The 5,527-nt window shown below is 44.3% G+C and overlaps 1 pseudogene; it reads left to right on the top strand.

Moving 5' to 3' along the window:
• The first annotated feature begins 4,995 nt into the window (after positions 1-4,995).
• LOC111725648 lies at positions 4,996-5,150 on the top strand (annotated as a pseudogene).
• The last annotated feature ends 377 nt before the right edge of the window (positions 5,151-5,527 follow it).

The following is a 5,527-nucleotide window of genomic DNA, read 5'->3' on the forward strand; positions in this document are numbered from 1 at the left end:
CCAGACATTGTTGCAGGCACCTGCAGACCCTCCCAGCTACTTGGGAGGCTGAGGCAAGAGAATCCACTTAAGCCCAAGGGTTTAAAGTTGATGTGAGCTGTGACACCACGGCACTCTACCCAGGGTGACAGCTTGAGACTCTGTCTCAAAAAAAAACCCCATAAGTCTTTATTTCCATATGAAATCTATTGGATTTTCAAAGTTGGCAACTAATTTTTAAAATATTTAAAATATGCAAAGACTATGAAGGGTACAGTTAAGTCTCCAAGTTGCAAACATCCAAATTACATGCAACTCGCATTTACAAACAGAGGCTATTACAATAAGTCCCCCAAGTTACAGAACATCTAATGCCATACCACTGGCACTTAGGAATGGAGGCTATTACAGGTAATAGGTAATTATGTACAAATTCAACTTAAGAACAAAACTACAGAGCCCACCTCAGTCATAACCCAGGGAATGTCTGTATATTAAATGCATTTCGGGGTCCATAGGTGGCCTACCAGCCTGGTTCCTAGCCTGTGCTCTACCTATATTGATCCTGACCCATAAAGAATCTACGAACTTCCAGAGAAGACAAATGCATAAACAGATGCTAATTAGTGCTTTCCTATAGGATGAGTGCAGTAACAGATATAAATACCACATCTAAGATTAGCAGAAGAGAGGGACTGGTGAACTATATTGGAGGCAGAAAGAGGCACAGAGAAAGGTTCACAAACAGAGAAGCATCCGAGTTGGTAAGTCAGGGGTCGACAGCAGTGTGGAGAAGACAGCGCCTGGGAAGCCGTGCCGAGTGAGAAAGGGGGGCGTTCTTCCGGAGCAGCGGCAGCTCCCGGTCCCTAGTGCTATCAGAGAGCACGAAAGGCGGGGGACTGGTAAGTGGGGGCCACATCTCATGACTATGCGCTGAGATGGTAAGCAGAATAAATCTTTTGGGGCTCGGGTCCTAGCTGCCCAGACCCAGGAGAGCTGCTTTGATTACTCACCTGAGCTAGAAAGTTCAACTGAGGCACGGCGGTAATCAAAACCAAAAGTGAGTGGAACCTGAAAATGAAACTGGCGCGGCACAGGCGGTGCAGGTAGGGAGCCAAAGTAACTGACACAGGTTCAGGGTAACAGAGAGATTTATTTAAGAAGAGCAGAGAGAAAGTTTAGAGCGCTTCAAAGACAGTTCGTTGGAAGTGGGTCCCTCTCACGGGGGCAGGAGTGAGAGAGACAGAGACCACAGGCCGCAGCAGAATAACGACTCTCTTCATTGGAAAGGGGCGGCGCGGCTGTCTCCGGCCTCTCTGCGCCTCCAGGCAGCAGTGTCCTTTTCTTCTGGTCATTGATTGTCTCTTTCTACTGGTCATTGGTCACATTCTTACGGGCCCTCCATGCTTCCTGGTCCAGCAGTCCAGGTTTGCCTCCCACCCCCCTTGAAACCCCTCTCTCGAGGTCCCTTCTCTAAGCCTATCAGACAGGCCTTTACAAACTTTGCTCTGCGAAGAAGAAAGTGACTAGAGCCGGAAGATCACTCAGAGGGTAACTGCAATAGTCAAGAAGGATGTCCAAGCCCTGAACTGCCCGTAAAAGAGAGGAAGGGAAAGTTACAGAGATGATAAGGAAACAGAATCTAGAAAACAAAGTGACTAATTGCATGTGAAGGGAGACAGCCGGTGGGAGGAATTGGCGCTCAGGTGTCTGGCCTCAGAGCCTGGCCTCTGGCTACATGGAAATTTAAATGCAGGATGAGGCAACACATGGCGAGTAAATCCCCAAATAAAATTCAATAGCGGCAATGAAGCTTATTAACTCTAAACAAAGCACTGGAGATTGGATGGCTTTACTAGTCATTTATTTATAATCTAAATTCTTTAACAAAAGAAAAGCAGAGGAATTTCAGGCAAGTTGAAATAAAAACTCCAAATATATATTCAGCAAGTGTTACCCCAAAAATTAGGAAGATGAAAAATAATCTAAAATAAAAGAAGGGGGAAGGGTCGGAGGATGGGAGGAGGGGGGTGACTGGTGGGACCACACCTATGGTCCATCTTACAAGGGTACATGTGAATCTTTCTAAATGTGGAATATAAATGTCTTGACACAATAACTAAGAAAATGCCATGAAGGCTTTGTTGACCAGTTTGGTGAAGGTATTTCAAAGTGTACATAAAACCAGCACACTGTACCCCATGATTGCATTAATGTACACAGCTACGATTTAAATAAATAAATAAATAAATAAAAGAAGGCAGGTAAACAAGAAACATAAGACAATGTAGCAAGAAGTTGGCAGTTCTGACAAGGGGAAGAACCTGCAGGATTAGAGTCTGAAGGATCAGGGTTTGAATCCCAGCTCTGCTGGGTACCATGTGACCAAAAATTCAGGATTTGAATGTGAAAAATGAAAAGAAAGTAATATCTGAAGAAATGTGAAGAAAATAATCTCTTTACCAAAGATGAATACAGCACCTTGGTCATCATAGGCCTTCAAGAAATAATTATTATTGGTTTTTTAGCAGCTTAATTCCATGTTTAAAAAAAACTATTATTGCTTATATTTTTTTCCTCTGAAGATGAGTCTTTCTATTGGTTTTGTTTGTTTGTTTGTTTTGTTTTATTTTTTCATCAGAAGATGAGCCTTTTCCTGGCAATAAAATTCTCATAAAAACTGTATCTTGGTGAGCATGGAACAGTTTCTTCACTAATTCTCAAGAACCTTCTTGTGTGTTTCTATAAATTAAGAGCTCATATCCCAACAAAGACAAGTCCCATGACATCTGATGCCCATCAGTCCAGTGAGAAACGGATAGCCAGGGCTTTGTTGGAGACAGCGCTGGACCATATTCAGTTGGGGTCCAGTAAATCCCCCAGATGACAGCAATAGTGTCTGGCCTGCCTGTTTCTCCAGCTTCATTTCACGCCGCTTTCCTATGGGTCTTTTTTGTTCCAGCCGCACTGCACTGCTTCCATTCATCTGCTGTCCTCTCATGTCCCCGTCGTCTCTGTACCACTGTTCAAAATGCCTTTCCCAAAGTCCCTTCTTTGCTTGCATAAGTCCCATTTGTCTTTCATCTATAATAATGATAATATTAACACAGACTTCAGAGGACTGTGTGAGAATTTAAGGAAGATCACCCATGCTGTGCTCTCACAACAGCACGGCCTGTGACAAGCACTTAACCCATTTGGGCTATGGTCAGCACTCTTCTTTGCAGTGCAATTCAAGTGTCACCACTTGTGGGAGAACGTTCATGATCCTCTCCTCCCTATGAGTTGCCTATCCTGTGCCCACTGACACGTCTCTCTCACAAAAATAAGGAGGAGTAGTGTTTATTGACTGCTATGTGCAGACTCTGCTCTGCAAGTATTTAATCTCACAAGAACATTATGAAGTAGTTTAGCTATTATTGCCATCTTAGAAAAGAGCAGACAGACAAATTAGGCTAGTTTCCAAGGTCTAACAGCTAGTAGAGGGCTGAATTCTCACCCCAGAATTCTCGGATTTGAGAATTAATTTTAGTACACTGAATCTGGTTTGTAATTTTATGGTCACTGTTGTTCTCTCCCCCTACTTTATCACAAGTTCTTCAAGGACATGGGTCGGTTTGTTGTTGTTTTGCTCAGACTCAGGCCCTATCCCTGGTACAAAGCACTTGCTCAATAAATGTCTGACAAATTAATATCTATCGAAATTCCCACAACACAAAGAGCACAATGAGGACTAGAGAATCTTATCAAAATGAGCTGGGCGTGGTGGTTCATGCCTGCAATTCCAGTGCTTTGGGGAGCCAATTTGAGAGGATCACTTGGATCCTGGAGTTTGAGACCAGCCTGGGCAATGCAGCAAGAACCTGTCTGTATAAAGAACAATAATAATAATTAGCAGGGTGTCACAGTGTATGCCTATAGTCCTAGTGCCTCAGGAGACTGAAGCAAGAGGATTTTTTTGGGCCCAGGAGTTTGAAGCTACAGTGAACTATGATTGTGCCACTGCCCCCAGTCTGGTGGCAAAGCAAGACTCTGTCTCTCTCTCTCTTTTTTTTTTTTTTTTTGAGAGAGTCTTACTGTGTCACCCTCGGTAGAGTGCATGGCGTCATAGCTCACAGCAACCTCAAACTCTTGGGCTTAAGTGATTCTCTTGCCTCAACCTCCCAAATAGCTGGGACTACAGGTGCCCACCACAATGCCTGGCTATTTTTTGGTTGCAGTTTCATTGTTGTTTAGCTGGCCAGGGCTGGGTTCAAACCCTCCAGCTCCAGAGTATGTGGCTGGAGTCCTACTCACTGAGCTACAGGCACTGAGCCAAGACCCTGTCTCATTAAAAAAAAAAAAAAAAAAAAATTGATCTCTTGATCCTGAGAGTTTCTGCCTGACTAGAATTTCAGCTGCAAACACAGGTGTACAGTCCCCATAAACAAAGACACGGTGTGGTCTATGGCTGTGCAAATCCACAAAAGAAGTGACTCTTCCCTGTTAAAAAATCTTTTTAACAAGGAAACCAACCATAGAGTGGCTCATGCCTGGATGTCTTACTTCTCCTTCCTGCCAATCCACATCCACCAAGCTCTGAACACCAAAAGCCTCTCCCCGGTGTCCCCGCCTCGCCTCACCCTGAGAGCACGTGCTGGTTCCCGCAGCTCTCAGGCCAAACGCTCAGACCACTCACGCGCTAATTCCGGTTGTCCTGTGTGTTTCATCATTGTAGCTTGTCTCCTGCATTAGACTGAAAATAACAAAAGCTTAGTTGCCTAGCCTGGCACAGAAGATGCTCGATAAATCCTGGATGAATGGAGGGGTGGGTAAATGGCTGGCTGGATGAGAACAAAAATGCAGAACTAATTCAATAACATGCTCTCTTTCTGTTCCCATCCTTCCCATACACTAGCTTGTCACCAGCACTCTGATAAATCCGGGGACATACATCCATCTGAGCCTTAATCGCTCTCTGCTGTAGCTGCGTGGCACCCTTTAATGTAAATGTAACTGTATCTCAGTCTTCTGTTTAGCTTTGCGCAGTGGCAGTATCGTAGCCAATGAGGTTTATCCGAGGCGCGATTATTGCTAATAGTCTTCTGTTTGTCCACAGTAGCTAATACAGAGCCTGCTATCTCCGATACTGAATAAAGTTTACACAAAATCCTTCGTCCCCTCAATAGATGCCCATTGCTCCAAAGTTCGTGCCTGCATGTGCTAAGACCTACCATTTCTAAGGAGCCTCTTTGACATCTTTGAGCCTCGCAGTTCCTGTAGCTTTGAGTTCTCCTGCTCTTGTTGCCGGACCAAGAAGTCCGTCCATCTTCCTGGTCCATCCATCCGATTCTCTACCCAATCAACGGAGAATAGATGACAGTTGAGTTTCACTTTTATTTACAGAAAAGCCAGCAACTCCAGAGAGCAGCAGGGATATCTCCACAAAGAACTACTCCCCCACCCCCTTTTCCCTTTGTTACTTTTTATTCTCACAGGAAAAGTCAACATCAGCAATGTTATTACTCACCCAGTAGACATCAAAGAGATTCCCCCTCACAGGTTACAA

The sequence above is a fragment of the Otolemur garnettii genome, unplaced genomic scaffold, assembly GCF_000181295.1.
Source record: "Otolemur garnettii isolate 467f Iridium unplaced genomic scaffold, OtoGar3 scaffold00045, whole genome shotgun sequence".
Taxonomy (NCBI): domain Eukaryota; kingdom Metazoa; phylum Chordata; class Mammalia; order Primates; family Galagidae; genus Otolemur; species Otolemur garnettii.